The sequence below is a fragment of the Macrobrachium nipponense genome, chromosome 24, assembly GCF_015104395.2.
Source record: "Macrobrachium nipponense isolate FS-2020 chromosome 24, ASM1510439v2, whole genome shotgun sequence".
Classification (NCBI taxonomy): Eukaryota; Metazoa; Arthropoda; class Malacostraca; order Decapoda; family Palaemonidae; genus Macrobrachium; species Macrobrachium nipponense.
This window is the reverse complement of record NC_061091.1, coordinates 4370892-4392847: the sequence shown is the minus strand read 5'-3', so window position 1 is coordinate 4392847 and position 21956 is coordinate 4370892. Positions and strand designations below refer to the sequence as shown.

Sequence of the window (21956 nt, the reverse complement as noted above, 5' to 3'; positions counted from 1 at the left end):
TGATGGTGGTGGTCATGGGCCTGCTTTGAGCTAACTCATAACTTGATCCTATGTAGTTGCTCATAAAAAGATTAGTCATACTTTTTATCTTATATCTGCTCCTTGCCCTATCAGGTTTGTCCTTTAGATGACAACCTGGTGTGGCCTTTGATATGTTTCTGGATGCTCATAGAACATGAAGGAGGGTGAGGTTGGGTGGCATACATCTTCACTTGTAGAATTCAAGCAACTGATGTGGTCAAGTGAGGTGAAAGTCCAAAGTCATGCTCTGCTTTTAGTGCTGGGTCCAGTGTCAACAGACCTGACAACCCTCAAGAAACTAGGAGTATTTTGTAGCTAGATATAAGCCATAGGGCAGCCTGTTAAGGGAGGTTTTCATTGGTCCTTTAAATGTAGCTTTGTGGCAAGCATGGGAAATACCTAGTTGTTCAAAGACGAAACAAACCTTCGGTCTTAACATTAGGATTTACTAGCGCCAAGCTGGAAACCGGTAGAATTAAAATTACACTTGTGAGATCCAGGGACTAATGGCATCTATACCAGGTCACGGGGCATGTATACCCAGAATGCCCACGGCTACCTGTGACCCATCAGTTATTTTCCTACCGCCTTTAAGATAAGACGTGTTACTGTCTATCTCATTTAAAGCCGGTTTTTTCAGTTTGCCCGTTCTTTATCCATTTCATTTTTTATTTTTCATTCCTTTTCTTTCTCCAAGTGTGATCAGTGTGTGGTAAGAGTGTATACGTGATATGATGGAGAATTTTGCCTCAACATCGGGATCGTCTACCGCTTCGAAGAGGAGACAAAGGAAATGCCCAGGAGTCAGTGGCTTCCCTTGTTCTAGGTTCCTAACTTCGGTGTCGACGGATCCTCATCCAACGTGTAGTAGGTGCAGGGAAAACGTATGTACGGTTACTAATCCGTGTTCTGTTTGTCGCGGTTGGTCGGTGGAACAGTGGAAGAAGTTCTATGGGAAAAGCCAATACAAAAGAAAGGGGGTGACGCCATCTTTGGATGACCAAACCTTACCGGCTTCTTTTGTATCGGTAATAAACCAGGCTGCTCCATATGTTTCTCCACCTGCTTTTGAATTGTCTCATACCCCTTCGGTTTCTCCTAGCGGTTCTGTATCGGAAACGTCAGGAGGGGCCTTGGGTAATTTTATGAATAATTTGCACTCTCCTTTGTTCCCAGCAAGTAGAGGGGGAGATCCGCCATCTTTGTTCCAGGCTCCTGCTACGCAAGCGCATAGGTTAGATGGTACGTGGTCAGCGCTAGGCCTGCCAGGCGTACCAACCTTGGATGGTCTGCTTGCGCATTATATGACGTCACGTTCCAGCAGGGTCCGGCAGCGCTGAATGTTCCTCATCCCCCGGGCTTGCAATTTATGGGAATTAATGCCGCTGCTTCACCATCCCACTCAGTATTTACAGCGATGCAGAACGTGGGAGGTAGTTTGGCAGCAAACATGCGGTTTGCCAGCAGAAACCTCTCAGTCTCTCCCTACGAGAGGGATGACGTCACAACATACGTCACACTCTGAGATGGCAGGCGTGATGACGTCACAGACCGATTCTCGGCCTTTTTCGCTGCACCCAGACGCTAATACGCCTTCTGACCCGTCAATGCAAACTGTAATGCAGAAATTACAGGATATAGAGAGAAATGAATAAGAGAGACAAAAAGAAAAAGTGTGATTCGCCTTCTTCGTCTTCTTCCTCTAGTTCGGCGTCATCGCTAAGTCCGATAACGTCACGGCGAGCGCCAGTCAAGCGTTGGAGGAGGATTCGGGAGTTCCTAGCGGATCCTCGAGCCAAGAGGAGAAGAATCAATTCTTCCTCTTCTTCGGACCAAGACTGTCATTTCCAAGTCAGCAAGAAGGTCGGAAAATCAGTGGCTATTAAGCACAAGGTTAGCAGACGAAGCCGTTCGCAAGAGTCCGAGCAAGCGAGAGAGGTGACGGCCGGCGAGCTAGCGGCCGAGGCGGAGTTGCCAGTTCGGATCGCAAAAACTGCGATACCTCTGGTAAAATCGACGTTGGCGGCGAAAGGTGCAGCAGAGGATGGAATGCAGGTCCCAGTTTCGCCCGTAAGGCCGTTCAAAATACGTACGAAGGACGATAAGGCTCCTATTAAAAGTACGAAAAATAGAGAGTTGGCAACCTCGGCGGATACGTTCGTGGAAGGCAGTGTCCGTCTGGATAGAAGGCCGAGGCCGGGCTCTCCGACGCCCGAAAACGATGCCAATGCTAATAGAGACGAACTTACCTCTGTCTTAAGGGAGCCTTCATCTTGGAGATCTAGACGAGATTCTCGCTCTAGATCCGTGAGCAGAGAAAGAGTGAGACGTTCTCGTTCCCCTGCTGACTATCTGGGATCGAGCCAACAGCGGCCAGCAAAGATCAAAGAGACCGCGGCCGTAGGGGCAGGCGGCCGTGGAATTCCGGGCCGTCTGTCAGAAGATAGAGGCGAGACAACATCTCTCGTGACGGAGAGTGGTACACTAGAGCCGGAGGAAGGAGAAAACCAAGAGTTTCTGGCCTCGTATGCAGAGGTTATTGATTTGATTCGTCAATTCAATAGCCTTTCGGAGAAGACAGAAACACCGGCCAGTATGCTTCCTCCTGGAATTGACATGGCGTTTGGACTAAAGAGGGATACCAAGGTGTCGTATGAATTGCCTTGTTCGAGTCATGCGGAATCGGTCTTGCAACACGTAAACGCAAAGATTGCAGGGAGGGATAATTCCTTAAGATCTAATAGATCATTTAAATTTATTCCCCCTCCAATGATAAAGCAAAGGAAATATTATACGACACCGAAGGTTCCCTTTTGCTGTCTAGACAAATGAACCCTAATGTTGTAAGGTTAAGGCCTGGATTAACCTTGGATCAGGTTAAAATGGAGTGCCCTTCGATGACGTACCAAGAGGCTGCTACGTTAGAAGCAACAGCTTCTTCTGTCTTTCAGGCTGCGTCCTGGTTAGACCTTTGGTCAACAGCAGTGGGCGAAAATTGCATCCTCGGAAGCAACAAGGAAAGTAGTGGATGAACCATTGTTCATTAGATTACTACAGTCAGGGTCCAAGGCGATTGCGTACCTGACAAACGTAAGTGCCAATGTTTGGGCAAATATCCTGCTAATGAGGAGAGATGCAGCATTGGCTAGACTAAGCCGCAATGTGGATTTGGATTCCCTGTTAGCAATGAGGAATGGGGATATCTTGGAGTCGCAACTACTGTTGCCAGAGGTCATACTGGAAGAGGCGATAGATAGAAGAAGGATGGACACTAACGATAGGTTGGTGCAACAGGCAGTTAGGAAAACCTCTAACAGTCAAACTACTCCTTTGGAGGGAAGACAACAGCAGATGTCTCGAAAGAAGACAGTGAGACATAGCATCCCTAATAGAGTCACAAGACCCTCTTCCCCAAAGAGGATAACTCATCGGCCCTTTCACAATAGAAACAACAGAGGAAGGGGCAATAGGGGAAGAGGGAGAGGCTCAAGAAGATAGGATGGGCGCCTCCCATCACTCGGCCACACCAGTGGGGGGTTGCCTGGCAAATCACTGGAAGGTGTGGCAGGAACTAGGGGCAGAGCAGTGGGTGGTGGATGTTCTCAGGATCGGGTATTTGATTCCGTTCGAGGTAACCCCGCCCCTGACAGATCAACCATTACCCCACGTCACTTATGCCCACAAATCTCAGAAGGCCACTATTCTGCAGGACGAAGTGAAGAAGATGATGGAAAAAGGAGCTGTGCAACAAGTATGCAGTCCGACAAAAGGCTTCTACAGCAGGATTTCCTGGTACCCAAAGCCAACGGGGAGTGGAGGACAGTAATAGACCTGTCAACGCTGAATCTGTTTATAAGGAAAACCAGTTTCAAGATGGAAACTCCGAAAACGGTTCTACAAGCAGTCAGAATCGGAGACTTTATGCTGACAGTCGATCTAAAGGACGCATACTTTCAGATACCAGTCCATCAGTCTTCAAGGAAATTTCTCCGCTTCAGTCTTGCAGGGAAAGCTTTCGAGTTCAAGGTCCTGTGCTTCGGATTGACAACGTCTCCTCAAGTTTTTACAAGAGTGTTCACCCTCGTGTCGGCGTGGGCGCATGCTCAGGGGATCAGGCTAATAAGATATCTGGACGATTGGCTGGTGATAGCAAAGTCCAGGGAGAAAATTACTCAGGGACAGGGCGGCCCTCCTGCAGCTTTGTCACAGCCTAGGTATTGTGGTGAATCAGCAGAAGTCGCAGCTGGATCCAAGTCAACGTTTGGAATATCTGGGAATGGTGATAGACACAACACAAGCCAAAGTATTCCCGACAGACCAAAGAGTAGAGAAATGCAAACAAGTGGTGAATGCCTTCCTGGGAAAGCAGACACAGCCAGCAAAGACAGTGGCAGGTGGTGCTGGGAATCCTAACCTCCCTGGAGAAGCTAGTACCACAAGGAAGGCTACACCTTCGGTCCCTACAATGGAGGATGAAGGAGTTTTGGTCACCAACAGTAGATCACCCGTACGAGCAAATTCCCTTGTCGGCAGAAGTGAGGAAAGACTTGCTGTGGTGGGTGGACGACGACAATCTGACAGTGGGTGTCCCCCTTCAACAATCCTCCCCAGACCTCTTGCTGTTCTCGGATGCGTCACTAGAAGGCTGGGGAGCCCATATGGAGGAGTTGATGGTGTCAGCAAAATGGAGTTGCAAGGACAGAGAACTCCATATAAACGTGCTGGAGTTGAAAGCAGCTTTCCTGGCTCTACAAGAATTCAGGGAGAGAGTAAAGGGACACTCAGTGGTATTGATGTCAGACAACACCACAGTAGTAGCTTATATAAACAAGCAAGGAGGCCTAGTTTCTCGGCAGTTACATGTGATGACAGTTCAACTTCACCAGTGGGCTATAGAGAACCTGGTAGACATCAAGGCCAGGTATATTCCGGGAAAAAGAAATATAGTGGCCGACAAGTTGAGCCGCAGGGATCAGATTCTGGGAACGGAGTGGTCCCTACACCAACAGGTAGTGGACAGGATGCTCATGTTGTGGGAAGGACCGATCATAGACCTATTCGCAACCAGGTACAACAAAAAGTTGGAAGTGTATTGTTCAGTAGTCCCGGACGCAGAGGCAGTAGCAGAAGATGCGCTACAACACCCCTGGGACAATCTGGACGTGTACGCATTTCCTCCATTTTGTCTAATCCGTCAGGTTCTGAACAGGGTAATGCGGTCTCAGAACCTCAAGATGACCCTGGTAGCCCCGTTATGGCCGAAAGCAGAGTGGTTTCCAGACCTACTGGAACTCCTAGTAGATGTGCCAAGAGAGTTACCTCCATGGAGCAACCTTCTGTGTCAGCCTCACGTGGAGAGGTACCACCAGTCGGTGAAGTCCCTATCGCTTCACGGGTGGAGACTGTCAAGTATCTCCTCCGAGAGCGAGGGTTTTCGCAGAAAGCAGCAACTCAGATGGCAGGTAATATCAGAAAATCATCTGCGACAGTATACCAAGGGAAGTGGTCAGCATACTGTGATTGGTGTCGTAGAGGGAACGTGTCTCCACTCGGTACCACTATTCAGCAGTTAGAAGACTTTCTGATATATCTCAGAACAGAAAAACATATGTCTGTATCTGCAGTGAAGGGGTACAGGGCTGCTCTAGCCTCAGTCTTACGAATGAAAGGAGTGGACATATCGTCTTCATGGGAGTTGGCCATGCTGATGAGGAGCTTTGAACAGTCATGCCCACCAAAGGAGCTAAAAGCCCCAGATTGGGATCTGACCAAGGTACTGAGTAGTCTGACAAAACCCCCTACGAACCACTAAGGCAGTCCACGGATAGGAGCCTGACCCTGAAGACAGTCTTCTTATTGGCCCTGGCTTCAACCAAAAGGGTGGGGGAGCTACATGGACCTCTCATATCTCATAAAGCACTCGAGAGGTTGGAGATCAATGGTGTGTGAGTTTGTCCCAGAATTCGTGGCAAAGACCCAAAATCCAACAATAGTAGACGGCAGATTCGACTCCTTTACCATACCTTCCTTGGCAGACTTTGTAGACAACGACAAAGCTGAAATGCTCCTGTGCCCCGTCAGGGCACTAAGGGAGTACTTAAAGAGAAACAAGGCACCTCAGGCGGGGTGCCAGAGGTTGTTCGTAAGTACAGGACGGAACAAGAAGGAAGTGTCCAAGAATACAATATCATTTTGGCTAAGGGAGACGATCAGAGATGCTTATACTGCAGAAGACAGAGGGTCAGATAGCCAGATGGGAGCTAGAGCTCATGACATCAGGGGTGTGAGTGCTTCCCTGGCATTTAAGAAGAACATGTCTGTGGATAAAATTCTGAAAGCTGGCGTGTGGAAGCGCCAAACAACTTTCACCTCATTTTATTTGAAAGATGTTGCCCATAGATCCTTGGACACCTTTTCCTTGGGTCCAGTGGTGGCGGCCCAACAAGTGATATAGTTCATCCAGTGCCCCTGGCGGGTCAGTTTGCGTCTAGTCTAAGATGAAGGTATGAAAGTAGAATGAATGGGATGACTGGTCTTTTTTCTTTACTACTTTCTTCCTACTCCTTTAACTACGGGCAATATGAAGGAGAGTACCGTCATGTGCTGGAACGGACTAGATGCAGGTGAGATGGTCAGCCATACTGTGAAGCTATCTTAGCTGATGATATACTTTTCAGTAGCAACACACCCCTCTGGATAATAAGGAAAAGAGGGGTGAAGGTGGATCCAGTCGCAAGGGACAAGAGTAAACAGTAGAATGGTATCTACACCCAGTGGGAGGAAACCAATAGATCCGCTTATATCTTTGGTCCTAGGTTCATTGTCCATTCTCTTAGAATTTCCCTATATATTCGGAAATGGATAAGGTGGCAAACTCCCAGTCAGTTGTAGAGACTTACCTCCCTCCAATAGTAAGTCTATCCTAATGTTAAGACCGAAGGTTTGTTTCGTGTATGAACAAATACCAAATTTGTAACTAATTTGTATTTTTCATAACTAACAAACCTGAGGTCTTAACAGTTAAAGGCCCACCTCGAACCACCCCTCTAGCAGTCTAAACTGGGTTAGAAATATAACTGATGGGTCACAGGTAGCCGTGGGCATTCTGGGTATACATGCCCCGTGACCTGGTATAGATGCCATTAGTCCCTGGATCTCACAAGTGTAATTTTAATTCTACCGGTTTCCAGCTTGGCGCTAGTAAATCCTAATGTTAAGACCTCAGGTTTGTTAGTTATGAAAAATACAAATTAGTTACAAATTTGGTATATTAATTTTATTAACATACCCCCATGTGTAATTTCATACAAATGGTGGTGACACTTGCATAGAAGTTGAAAATTTTTTAAGGCCCCTTTTTCAGATAATTCTATCACACATAAGACTGAAGCTCCACTTAAGAAAAAATAAGATGCTTGACCCAACCTTGGTTTACTTCAGCTTCCTGTTTGCAAGAGTATTGCCACTGAAACTTGAACATTTTTAATTAAGAAAGGAAATTTTTCAGATTCAGTCAAAAACCAAAGACAAATAACAAGGGGGTACCTCACTATGAAGGTCAGTTGTTATACATCTAAATATAATGTGAATTCAAATTCCATTTTGTAATGTTTAAGAGACCACCATGAAACCCCTGAATACATCACAAGTTTCATAACTGATGCCAGGATAAGTGTGAATAAGCCAATAACAGTGAAAAGAAAGTCCCATGGTGGTCTGAAGAAGTCACAGAACTAATTTGTTAACAACACAGATTCAGTAAAAAATTGAATTGTTTAAAGAAAAGCTTCAAGAGTAACACCGCATTGCAGTTAGATTTATATAAAAAAAAAATATTCAAACAAATTGGTTGATCAAACATAAGACCACTGATATGTCTCAATAAATGAATAATGGACAGTGAGGTCATGATTCATTATGTATCAAAGATTTGTAGAAAACATCAAGAATATATTGAGAGAACAAGATAACACTTCTGTGAACAGGAACAGAAAGTAGTGTGTGAGAATGGAAATTTTGTACAGCAGAAGAGATATAGAGTGATAAATATGATTTACTACCGAACTAGAATTTGTCCTTTTCTTTTTTAGTAGCACATCTCCAGGTCAAGTGTGTATTTAACTCCACCCCCACCCCAGAATCAAAAAAGGAAAGTTACTCCAATTGTACAATCTTCGTACAATCCAAAGGGATGGCGACATGCTGTTATTCCAATAGCCATTGGAGGCTAAAATACTAATAATTAATCAAATTTGTATAGACCAGTGTTTGACGAAATCTGTTTTCAGTGATGGAAAATTTGATGAATAAAGGTTAATATGTTACTTCAAAAAAAAAAAAAAAACCTATGATCGCTGAAAATAGATCTACACTTGACTGTCAGTGTCACTTGGAAGAACATATTAAAAAGGATTTGAGTGGAAGTAACTGTACTATTGCACGATTTTTTTTATCCCCAGAAGGCTATGATACCCCTTGAAGATAAGCTATAGTTGAGAACACTATAGCATAAAGCTGCCAAAAAATGATAAAACCCTTGGGCTTCAGTTTTCAGCTGGAAAAATGAGTGTAATTTCATCATGATAGATGGAGAAAGATTTAATACAGTGAAATAAGAAGCAGTCTGATACCTACCTTCCAAACTATAAAGTTCTTGGATTTAATGTTTGTTGTACAGTTAAACTGGGAACCACTCGCTGTATACATAAATGCCTAATGGAAAAGTGCACGATTTCTGATGAGGCTATCACACAGATCAGTTCTGATGTTACTATGCAAAGTATTTGTCTTATTTGTTTGAGAGTATGGAAGCCAAATATACTCGATATACTCAGCCTTAAGAATCTTTAGTCCCATTTCAGAGGGAAGGACTTGTAATCTGCACCAGAACATTCAAGCCCTCCTACAAATCACAATGTCCATCTTCGAAGTGGTCGCATCCGTCAGACTCGTGACTATTTGATGAATAACCCACTTGACCCAATACCTGAATGTCAGAGAATGCAGGACACTAGAAATAAAAAAATGCCATTCGTGATTGTAAGACTTTCAACTAGTAAACTATGTTCAGTATCAGAAACAAATCAGTGATCAAAGTTGAATTTTAAGAATCTTCAGCTTTTTGCAGTATATTAATAGTAACTTATTTCATCAACATCATCATCATCATTGTGGGCCAACCTTATGAGAATTAAGAATACCCCTTTGAGCGGTAACAATGCTAACTCAGTTTCCTGGTTAAACTATTTATTGATATTCATTTCTGAAGTGCTAAAATGTTTCATAGCAAGACTCGCAGTCAGCTCGCATGTATTGTGCGTTTACACATGTAAGTCATGTTTGGAGGGTTGAATTTTAGTAGAGTCATATATTTTAACTTGCCACTTTTAGGTTCTGTCCAGAACATTGAGGGACTGCATGTGTAGAGTGCCATTATATGTAGTCGATTGGGAGCGTAACCTGTGATGGTCACAAATTTTGTTACACTAAAGTGCAAAAATCTTTCTTTGGGTGTGCAATTTAAGAATTTAGCTAACTAATTAGTTTTGGGCATATACTTGTACAGTATATTATAAGATATTAATCATTTTATTAAAGATACTATAGATGATTTTTTTCCTTGATTTTCCTTGTCTGTTTGTAGAGATGCCTCATGTCATTTATTTCGGCAGTCAAAATTCATATTTATCAAAATCCTCTCTCTTTAAGTTCTGTAAAAACTGCTCTGTGTATGATAAGCTAGCCAAGCAATGATCATTATAGCATTCTAATAGACTCATTTTGTGTCCTCAGTGTTGACATGAAGCTGTTGTACCTCCCAACACAAGTGTCGGGGCAGCCAAGTAGCCCATCAGGACAGGCTTGGATATAGGTCAACAGCTAGGAGATTGCCAGTTGCAGAAGTCAGTCAATCCAGTCAGTGAATGAAGCGTTAAGAAATCAAATATATTTTAGTTGTCTGTTTTTAATTGGGAATGAGCTAAGTTATTGAGATTGGCTGTCAAGTACAGTACAGTATGATCTTATTGAAAGAATTGGATAATTTACATAATACTATAGGCCTTAGAACATTGTGTTGTTCAAGTGGAACCTCTCCAATTGCATTTATTTGGTTACTAATGAATTACCACCAGAATTTGGGAGGAGTTTGGTGTTGAGGATGAGTTCAACCCCCATTAACTCATCCTTTGATGTTTCAAAGGAAGCTGTTGACTCTAAAGATATAGCAGGCCAAGATCGTCTGAACCTTTTCAGATCAGATTCATTGAGCTAGTTGATGGCATCTCCTAAAACGCAAAGGATCTAGAAGTTAATCATCCTTATATGCCACCTGAATCTTTCCTGAAGTTTCCCTGCTCCCAAAATCCTTGTTAAAAAGGAATGCTCACAAGGCAGACGTCAAATGCAAATATCTTGAACAAGATGTAAAAGTTACTGCTCCCAAGATGGTTGCAAGCTATTTAGCTGGTGTGGATGAAGGCTTCATAGATTTGTAGCAAGAGGACCTAACATTGACATCGCCTTGTGTGGGAAACGAACCATACAAAATAGTCATCTAAAATTAATTTTAATTCGCCCTAGTAGATTCAAGAGAGTCTGCTCATGGTATGGATAATATTTGATGAAGCAAGAATATCAATAGAATTCTTGTAGAATTGTGAAAATGTAAGTGTAATCCCTCCTATAAAACCGAATGTGTGATAAACTGACAAAAATTTTGGCCTGCCACCAAAGTGAACACTTGCATGAACATCTGAGGGCTGTTTCCAGTCCAAAGCACAGTGCTTTGAAGTGGTTTACAAACCCATTTGCTGACAAAATGGAGATACGTACTTCCTGGAGTCCTGATGGATTGTTTTAAGACTCATGTCTGTATAGGATATAAGGGTTGATTATAGAATTAATGCTCCTTGTTAGTAACTCACGCCAAACTCAACTTTCAGCAGATTTTATGTCTGGTACAGGTAGTATGTTGCAAGGCACAATGAGCAGTGGAAGTCTACATCAACTTCCATTTGGTTGCTACATTATTTGAGAATTTGCATTTGTAATTTGCTTTCATTTTGATGTAAAGATCATCCATCCATCCAAAACCCATCATCCAACCCCAGAAGGAGAAATGGAATTCATTAGGAATCTTGGGAAAAAAGAAGAGTTAAACAGCTTGCTTTAAAAATAAAGTGGTTTCTTCATAGCGAACTTGTAGAATTGCTTAATTCTCTGCAGTAATGATGGGAAGTGCCATCTTGTCTGATGCTACAGAGTCATGTGGGAGGATAACTGTAACAAGTTTATTTACAGACATCTTGTACAGCAGCATAAAACTCTGTGCAAATGGTAGTCATGTTTTGAAGTTTTGGGAAGCATGCAGGTCTTGCATGTTGCTTATTGCTTTTTTTTTTTTTAAATGGAAAAATTGATTAACAGCATAGTGAATCTTTTAAGCCACATGACAGCTTGCGATTAAGTATGCTTACGATTCATTGTGCTTCATAGTAAGTATACTTCTCGGCTTAAAATTTGTAACAAATTAAGAAGAAGAATGAGTATGTGAGGAAAAGTAGAGTTAGTTTATCAGGTGAATGTTCTGAAGATCTATAAAGGAAAAAGGTTGATAAGCCGAAGAATGTTAGAATAAATTCCTAGATGATGGAGCATATACTGTTGAATTTTTGACATGATTAATAGAAGAGAGAAATGTGAACAATGCTTGGCGAGAGTATGATTTGAACCTGAGAATGCTTTTGGTGGTAACTGTTGGGGGTGTCAGGAGGGCCACTTGAAAGGTTGAAGTAAGTTGGAGGGCACCATGAGTTGAAGGGATTACAAGCATACAAAAGTAAGATGCAGTGTAACCAAATGACGACCAGGGTTTTCAAGTCACGTTGAGAAGGGGGAAACATTTCAAAGGAATGTGGGAGAGAAGTAAGCCCCATTGTTATTAAAAGTGTCCGAGTATGTGGGAAAAGAGTGATTGAGAATGAGACATTAGAACTAATATTGGAGGAGCAATTATTTCACAAATGCCTGAACTGAGGAGGGTTGAAAGCGTAAGAAATGGTGACTTGAGATGTAAATGCAAAGTAAATAGGTGAGTACAAGTGAAAAGAAGTTGTGTGATTTAAAGTGGCACGGTCATGTAGTGAAAAGTGTGTGATTTAATTTTTTTTTTTTTTGAGATAAGGAATCTTGTTGTGAGGAGAAGGGATGGTGAATTGGAGATAAACTATTCAACATAAAAGGATGAGTTTAATGTGGATAAAAGACTGTAAATGTACCAGACAGAATATGGTTGTAATTGAGGATAATGCTAGTAAGAATAGCACAAGTATAGTACTATAAATTTAGTGTCCTGGAAAAGGTGTCTTCATTGTGACTTGACTTCGTTAACAAACATTTCACGTTTTATAAGATTAAAACGGCTGGGAAAGGAAAAGACGGTATAGTGGAGGGTAAGAATACCACCTGTGTTGTTAGACGTTTGGGATTCATGTGACGTAGCTACACAGATGAAATAAAATCCAAAGTGATGTGGAAGGTCTGGTGCCAGTAGCAGCGGATCAAAGTGTGGTTAGGTGATGTATATTTTTATGTAAAAGAGCAAACCTTAATAGGAAGTCTATGAGGATGAGATATTTTGGTTCGACAGCATACCAAAACCACCACCTATTCAGTCAGTTGAGTCCAGTTGAAGCTGCCCCTTGCCATGCATAATAGTCTTCATTAAAAACCTCATTAAAATTGTTCATGTGACCAGTGACCACTTCCTCCCCTCATCACCGTGCTTTTGAATTCTAGTCACGTTTTCTTACATTTCTGTAATGTAGGCCATACGAAAAGATAAAGCACGGTGGCCCAATTCTTCATATATACCTATATACGTATAGTCTCCCATAAAGGCTATATATAGTCAGTCACACAAGCCTCTGTACCAATGAAGCTTTTTAGTTCTCTCTCTGCCAATTTCCTCTGTAAGAATGTAGCTGTATTTCAAGTGACTGAGACTATACTCTGTTTTTTTTTTTTTTTTTTTTTCTTTTCCATCTGTCCAACCGCCTGTGGTGTTTGCGTATGATAACACTGCGTCCCGGGCTTCAGATAGTTACGCTTTGTGTAAGTTTTAGGCAAATAAAAGGATATGTGGGTGTACATTTGCAACTGAAAAGTGTTTTAATAATTTACTGTGTGCGAATTACACCGTTAATATTCGAAATAGGATATTATTATTGTTGAATGTAACTATCTAAAGCCCGTGACGCAGTGTTACCATACACAAAGACCACAGGTGAGTGGACAGATGGAAAAAACAGAGTAGTGTTCATAATCTGGTACACTGTAATCTACATGGTCTGTGTAATCTCTATCTACGTATGTCATTGAAGAGGCATGCAAAATGAATAACCAACCTTGCAGTCTCGTTAAAGCAAGATTTAATGAACAGATTTAAAGAAGTTCACATCCTAAAATTCCAGTTTGTTTTCCTTTTACAAATTGAGATTGAACTGTGAGAGAACTCATTAGAATTGCCCTTTTATTCCTTTTACTATACCTCTGCTTGTATTCTCGCCCTTCCATCTGAATTCCCACTCTTTCCTAACAATTGTTTCATAGTGCAACAGAAGTCTTTAGAACCGGTTATTTTACTCTCAATTTCCGTTTTAGCGCTCGGTGACCTTATAGGTCCGAGCGCTCTAATTTTTATAGCCCATTACATTCCTTATTAAAAATGTTACAAACGAGAAAAGGTTATCTGTAAAAAAAAGTAAGGAAAGGAAATGTAAATTATGTTGGATTCTGTGTATCTCTGCGAAGGTTTCATGCAGGTGGCTCATAGAGAGGTTTGCTTAGTACGAGTAATAAGGAATGAAAAATCCGCCTCTCTCTCTCTCTCTCTCTCTTCTCTCTCTCTCTCTCTCTCTCTCTCTCTCTGTTGGTGCATTTTGTCGGCAATTTTCGATGCAAGCTGGTTTTAATGTCTTAAGCAACGAGTTAGTGACTGCTATTTATTATTATTAATTATTGTTATTATTAATGTTTGAAAAATTAATTTCTTTGTTCACGTTGTGCAAGCTGTAGTTTTTATAAATTTCGGCCAGATTTCCATTTTTTTTTCCACGTCCGTATTTAAAAAAAGGTGAATATTCATTCCTGATTGCAGTATTACCACTATGTTAGTTGCTGTTTTTGGTTGTAGATAAAATTTGGCAAATTAACATAATAGTTCTTTGCAGCGTGCCTTCGGCCCCCATAGCTGCACTTACTCCCTTTTCATTCCTTTTACTGTTACCTCCGCCCCTATTCTCATCTATTAAGACCTTTCAGCTCTCGATTCGTTTTTCAGAGGTGAATGGCCTCATAGGTCCCAGTGCTTGGCCTTTGGCCTAATTCCTATGTTGTAGACTATTCGTACTGTTGTTGATAGTTGATGGAACCTTAGTGCTTAGATATATAATATATATAATATATATAGATATATATATATATATATTATATATATAGTATATATATATAAATATATATATATATAATATATTATTATATTTTTTATTTATTTTTTATATTTTTAATATATTAATATATATAGTATATCTATATATATATATATATAATAATTATATTATATCATATATATATAGTTTCAATTAAAAGTGTCTTAATTTGAACAGCAGTATTGCGCATTTCACAGCTCACACGTTTTAAAATCTCCCCAAACCGCCATGACTGAAGAGCGAGTGGTTGTGGCAAAAATGACCACAACTAGATACTAGGGTAGAGAGCATTTCCCGTTGACATTTTTCAGAATACTTTCTCCATTATGTCTTTCTTCTTCTTCTTCTCTCAATGAAGTCTCACGTCCGACCAAGGTGATGTCATGGCCGTATAGGCGTCGTTCAGTCCCGTTGTTACCTCCGTCGATGGTTATATATTCACTTTGTATTTTTTTTCCACTTTCTATGTATTAACTTTATTTATTTATTGTTCAGAGAGATTTGACTGAGCGCAGAGACTTCAGCCTTAACTGTAATCTCAAGAAACACGACATAGGTCTATTCCATCTCTTAACAAAATCTCCTGTAGGGGGATTACTGCCGTCAGTGCACCTCACAGGCTGCGCTGTAGGCATGATTTCAGGTTCTTTGCCTGATTCGCGTCCATGGGCAACAGTGAATTCCTTTAAGTTTTGTATTCAAGATTTATGGCTACTATTTCAGTAATTATGTTGGATTGCTCACGTGGCTTTGGTTTCTGTGATGATGTAATCGATGACATTAACATTATATGACGTCATGTATTGATTGCTACTCTTTCGGCACCTGTTTAAATCTTTGCCCACAGTTCCCCGCCGCCCGCTGGCACGGATGATTCGAGAGATGAGCCAAAAGTAGCGAATATTTGCGAAATCAAGGACCGACCGGCGCAGGAAGAAGGGCCATACACGTACAGCCATAAAATGACGATAGATGGAGAGAATTGAAAGGCTCCTGAACCCCGAACGTGATCGCTTCGGTCTAGGGCAAGTGGGCGGTTAGAGAGAGAGAGAGAGAGAGACAGAGACAGAGAGAGAGAGAGAGACCAGACGGCAGAAGCAGACATCGCCGCCCCCGCCGCCGTCTTTTACGACCTTCGACGAAACCGGCAATGGCTGCGCTCTTGCGCGCGTGTCTCTCTCTCTCTCTCTCTCTGTCTGTCTGTACGTATGTGTATCCTAGAGTCCTCCTCCTCCTCCTCCTCCCCTCCCCCCACACGTCACGCTGAGGTCCCACAGCGGGCGGGGGAGGATGTTACGCCGGTATATCCTAAGTGCTGGATCTACACAAACGCCTCGGCCACTTTGCCAACGTCCAGGTCACCGGTAACATCCTCCAACGTGAGTCTCCCATCTATACTAAGATCTCCTTGACAGCTCAGTGGGCGTGGTCTACGAACTCCCGTAAGGTGAGTTTTTGGTGCCTCTTTGTTTTGTCGTATCGTTTTGAGAATTATGTTTGTACCCTTTCATTTTGATATATTTATGTAGATAAAAAGTATTTTTTTTTTTTAAACATAAACCGCCATGAAAATTACACTGAAAATCGTGGGGTATACGGAGCAGACTGTCAGAATCGACTCGTAAGACGACAAATGACTGTTATTTCAGCCGTCGCTTAACGAAGCGATTCACAGGGACGCTTTCGTACTCGAAGATAATTGATTTCCAGGAACGCTGGTCGAGATCAATGTAAAATTAACGAGTACTTGAAGTGGCGAGTCGTTTCTGTGCAACTCTAAAAATATATATTTACTGCGCACATATATGGTATATGATTTTTTTTTTCTTTTACAGTTTTATGAAATTTTTTATATATTGTAGCTCTGTTTTCATCAAGGAAACTTCTATAGGGTTTTTAAAAATTTTAAATTATGTCTATACCGTGATTTTTAGACTTCAGGTCCCCGTTCAAAAGTAGTTTATGTTGTTGAATTGTTACATCAAACGGTTTAAATATATCCGTCATTTGTTGATTTGGATGTAATCTTCCGTACGCACACCAATACAGAGTTTAAGGTAGGGAAGTTACTGATTAAAAGACATACCGGAAAAAAAATCTCTATGAAAGACGAAACGAGGAAATTAGTACCATTAGGAGACGGCCGGTTCTCATCAGTAACAAATTAGTGGCTTGAACTTACTTTGTAATAGTCTGTTTTCAGGTGAGGATATTTTTTTTCTTTCTTTTTTGATGGTCTATAATAACATTTGGGGGATTTCAGTTTTAGACCAATATGAGAGACGGTTTGGATTACCGATGTGCATACGAGTATACTTTACTTGTAACATGTAAGGAGATTGGTAACATTTATTGGCAGAGATGCTGTGTTCATATTAGTATTTTTTTTTCACTGAGTAACATGTTGCGTACTTATTTTATGGATATTATATGTTGTGATAATAATAATAATAATTAAAATACACCATTTTCAATTCCCCCCCCCCTCTCTCTCTCTCTCTCTCTCTCTCTCTCTCTCTCTCTCTCTCTCTCTCTCACACACACAAATTTGTACTAGTAATTGTATATTTTTGTCAATGAAATAACTAACTATACTCTGTTTTTTTCCATCTGTCCACCCGCCTGTGGTGTTTGCGTATGGTAACACTGCGTCCCGGGCTTTAGATAGTTACGCTATGTGTAAGTTTTAGGTAAATAAAAGGATATCTGGGTGTACAATTGCAACTGAAAAGTCTTTTAATAATTTACTGTGTGCGAATTACACCGTTTATATTCGAAATAGGATATTATTATAATCGTTGAATGTAAGCTGAATGTAACTATCTAAAGCCCGAGACGCAGTGTTACCATACAAAAACACCACAGGTCGGTGGACAGATGGAAAAAAACAGAGTATAGTACCAGGAGAAATTGTGGTGTCAGGGTCTGTAACGCCTATACTACAAGTTTCATGTTTTGTCGTTCATTCTTCTTGGGATATTTCTTTTTCTTTTGATGGTGTTTTCATTGCTTGGCTAACTCGTCTCCGCTGCGTGGAAAAAATGGTGTAATATGCAGCCTGTAGATTGCATTCTTGATACATGATACATAGGCCTATGGAACCGGCGAGAGATATATGTATATATATACACATACATTACGTATATAGTATATATTATATATGTGTGTGTGCTTGTGTATGCGTAAAAGTTTCGTTTAAAATGTGTATGGACATAGGTACATACACGTGTGAGTATGTGTTTGCACGAAGGTTTTGTTTAAAATGTGAGCAGTAATTTTTGACTGGTGTTTGTTTGTTTGGCTGAGAGATGTAATCTATTATTATTATTATTATTATTATTATTATTATTATTATTATTATTATTATTATTCATCATCGGTGTTCTTGTTTTTGTCGTATTGCTCTGGAAGTTTGTAGATAGGAAAAAAAAAAAAAAAAAAAAAACAAGCGCAAACAAATCTACCTTGGGCACCTCCCAAGACGCTCCGAATATGAAGAAACCATTTTGGTGATAGGATATATATCTCGGGAATGATTTGCTCGTGAATAAAACATCTCATGGCCGAACGTATATCGAAAGACTTGCTTGTTTGTTTTCTCTGCTCGCGTTGTATCTTCTTCATCGTCGTTGTTCTACCTTGTGGAATATGAAAGTGATATATTGGAGTTTCTGGCCGTGTTACGTCATCGCGAGCGGATTTTTTTTTTAATTTTTATTTTTTATTTTGGACATAATTTTGTTTTTTAATTATATGTTTTCAGTTGGGTTAATAGTTGCAGTATTATTTTATTAATATTATTTTGAACGAAATTATAGAATATTTTTATTTCTGAACTAAATGTTTTACAATTAGGCTGATAGTTGCAGTATTATTTCATTCGTTTATGTATTACCAGAGTTACTTTATTAATATAGTTTTGAAAGGAATTATAGAATATTTTTATTCCTGAACTAAATGTTTTACAATTAGGCTAATAGTTGCAGTATTATTTTTGTTAGTTTATTTTTTGAGTTACTTTATTAATATCATTTTGAAAGAAATTATCGAATTATTTTTATTTCTGAACTAAATGTTTTTCAGCTAAATTAATAATTGCAGTATTATTTTTATAAGTGATTTTTGCCAGAGTTACTTTATCAATTTTATTTTGAAAGGAATTATAGAGGTTTTTATTTTTAAAATTTTGTTTACTAAATGTTTTTCAATTATATATACTCGTTTTTTTTTCCATCTGTCCACCAACCTGTGGTGTTTGCGTATGGTAACACTGCGTCCCGGGCTTTACATAGTTACATTCAGCTTACACTCAACAATAATAACAATATCGTATTTCGAATATTAACGGTGTAATTCGCATACAGTAAATTATTAAAACACTATTCAGTTTTTAATGTACACCCAGATATCCTTTTATTTACCTAAAACTTACACATAACGTCCACCACAGGCTGGTGGACAGGCGGAAAAAAAACAGTATAGACAGCTCACTGCGGTGATATTTTTGTTAATTTTTGCTAGACGTACTTTTTGCAGTATTAGTTTTATATATTCATTGTTGCTTGAGTTTCTCTGGTAATAATACTTTGATTGAAAAGAAACACTTGGAGAAGTTAATTGTTTAAATGAACTAAGGCAAAATGCATCTACAGCGATGATTCACCGGCGGGCCAAATGTCAAACGAAATCCTCACTCACAAAGAGACTAGCGCATGAAAATATATAATTAAGCAAGGATGATGTCACTGGTATCCTGAGAGAGAGAGAGAGAGAGAGGAGGAGGATGGGGGTTATGGGGGAGAGGGACGGAATGTATATGATTTACTAGACGAGTGTGATGAAATCTACCATTTAGAATTCGTTCGTTCGGTCTGCACGAAGCCGCACAGAATTAAGTTCTTGACTCATGGTTAAGTTATTTGTAAGCCCAAGTCATGAAAGAGACTGTCCGAATCTTAACTATTTTATTATATCGCTTGTTATATCTCCTATTGTTTTAAATGCCTTTCAACTCTCGGTACGATGATACGAAGCCAAAGCCATGGCCGACCAGCAGATTCGGAAACAAGTAATGCCAGGGATGCTGATGCTATCGGAATCGTGTAATCGTTAAGTACGACGTCCGTCCGTTACTTGCCAAGCAAGCGTCCACAGAATAAATAATACATGTATTAAAAAAAAATATAAACGAATATTAAAGAGAAGAATGGCATTAACTAGAGCGGAGCCGACGTACGTAAATATTTGCTATCGTAAAAACCGGCTGATTTTTCTCTCCCATTGTGCCCGCGACATGTTCACGAGATGTCAGAACTGGCGATTGTGTTCAACAGACCACAGAGCTTCGTGTCAATGGAAGACGCCCTGTCGACAAGAAAACGCCTGGTTGGTGTTTGTATGTGTGTGTGTTTTTTTTTTTCTATTTGGTACGAGTTCATTGCTTTACGCGTAACAAAAACGGTAAGGTGGTAAGATACGATTAGGCCTAAGTAGAGGATTAGGAAATTTAAATCTTTGACGGTTTATAGAACTGGAAAAACTTATGATGTTGATTGTAAGAGTAAAACTCTCTGCCGATATTTTTATACTCTTCAGCACACGCAAAGGTCATGCACGCATGTTTAGCTCAGAGAAAATTTGTATCCAACGCACATATTAATAAAAATTAACGAATACATTTGAAAATGAGTCCCAGGCTTACCATTTTGATAGATGTTGTCTCATGAGGAGACCGATTTGCATTTCTTTAACTCCCATGAGTTATTCGTTTACTTGTCTACACTTTTGATTTTAAGCTTGCATTAAACATTTCATGCTTGCAATAAACATTTTTTTTGCTTGCATTCAAAATGTGCTCCCTAATTTCAGGCAACTAATTCCCCGATTCATGTAATAGATTCACGTGCATGCCCGCCCATGCGACCTGCGTTTCGTTTTTTGGCAATTTCCCGCCTTCTCAAAGGCGCCAGCGCTGCTTTGTCCGTCTGTCGCCGTTCAAAACATTTGCATAACCACACGTATATATACTAAACAGCCTCTCTCTCATATATGTGTCTGCATCCTCGCGGCCTCTCGTGTCTTGTGCATCGGCGGCGCCTGCATTCTTGAGCATAATTCGTGTGAGAGATTCCGCGGGAATTCAAGGCCAGTATATGAATAGGCTTGAAGTTGTTTACCTTGAATTCTCAGGTCTCCTCCTCCTCCTCCTCCTCCTCCTCCTCCTCCTCCTCCTCCTCCTCCTCCTCCCTCCTCCTCCTCCCATTGAGATGCAAGACACTTGTATTGCATTTTTGCAGGATATGATCTTGTGTATTTGTTTAGTAGCTTAGCGGTCTCAGTGTATATATATATATATATATATATATATATATCGAGCTACAATGTCCTTTAATATCTAATTCGCTCTACCTCGGAATTAATATATTTTCATATATGCTTAACCGAAGGGGAATTTTTTCTCGATAATAGACTTGCCTAGACCCGGGCGCGAACCCATGGAGCCTTTCAAATTCAGGAACGTCAGTGAAGCTTTTACCTACTACACCACCGACGTTCCTGGATTTGAAAGGCTCTATGGGTTCGCGCCGGGTCCAGGTAAGTCAATTATCGAGAAAAAATTCCCCTTCGGTTAACTATATGAAAATATATTAATTCCGAGGTAGAGCGAATTAGATATTAAAGGACATTGTAGCTCGATATATGTATATGAATCACGGAAATGTGATATGACTTTTATATATTATATATATATATATATATATATATATAATATATATATATATATATAGTACTAAGTTTATATACGACATAAATACACACACGCACAAACGGTTTGCATCTACTCATTCTTGAGATGAAATACAGAACTCGGATTCATCAGCAAAAACTACGTACCAACAACCAAGCAGACTCCGCGACCTGATAATCTACTAAACAAATACACAAGATCATATTCTGCAAAAATGCATTACAAGTGTCTTGCATCTTCCAATGGTAGGAGAAGGTAGGAGGAGGAGGCGGAGGAGGAGGAGACCTGAGAATTCAAGGTAAACAAGTTCAAGCCTATTCATATACTGCCTTGAATTCCGTGGAATCCCACACGAAATATATATATATATATATATATATATATATATATATATATATATATATAATGTGTGTGTGTATGTGTAGTGTGCATGTCTGTGTGTGTGTATGTATGTATGTATGTGTGCGTTTGAAGCAAGAAAGGTAGTAAAACCTCAGCAGACAGTCTGGAAGAGAGGAGGGGGCCTTTATAAAAAAGAAAAAAAAAAAAAAAAGGAATATCTGAAGGGATTTTAGTGCCAAACACCCGAAGCCGAAGTCCCCCGTGGGCGTCGAACGCAGACGAAAGAAAGGAGCTGAAAAGCTGGTGAAATGAATTGTTTGGACCCCATATGTCAGAAAGGGGAGGTTGAAATGTAC

At 40.4% G+C, this 21956-nt stretch overlaps 2 protein-coding genes across 4 annotated transcripts in view; both read left to right on the top strand.

Annotated features, from left to right (window-relative positions):
- LOC135205133 (zinc finger protein 160-like) overlaps window positions 1–15654 on the top strand; it is an 82464-nt gene extending 66810 nt beyond the window's left edge. For 2 of the 3 annotated variants that reach the window (XM_064235550.1, XM_064235505.1), the window contains one exon: window positions 15358–15654. The gene's annotated coding sequence lies outside the window, so the exon portion shown is untranslated. Of the gene's footprint in view, window positions 1–9813; window positions 9937–15357 lie in introns of all 3 variants that reach the window. The other variant, XR_010312492.1, reaches the window with a different exon arrangement.
- Window positions 15655–15806: 152 nt separating this feature from the next.
- LOC135205200 (crustacean calcium-binding protein 23-like) overlaps window positions 15807–21956 on the top strand; it is a 20049-nt gene continuing 13899 nt past the window's right edge. The window contains exon 1 of the mRNA XM_064235566.1: window positions 15807–15957. The gene's annotated coding sequence lies outside the window, so the exon portion shown is untranslated. The remainder of the gene's footprint in view (window positions 15958–21956) is intronic.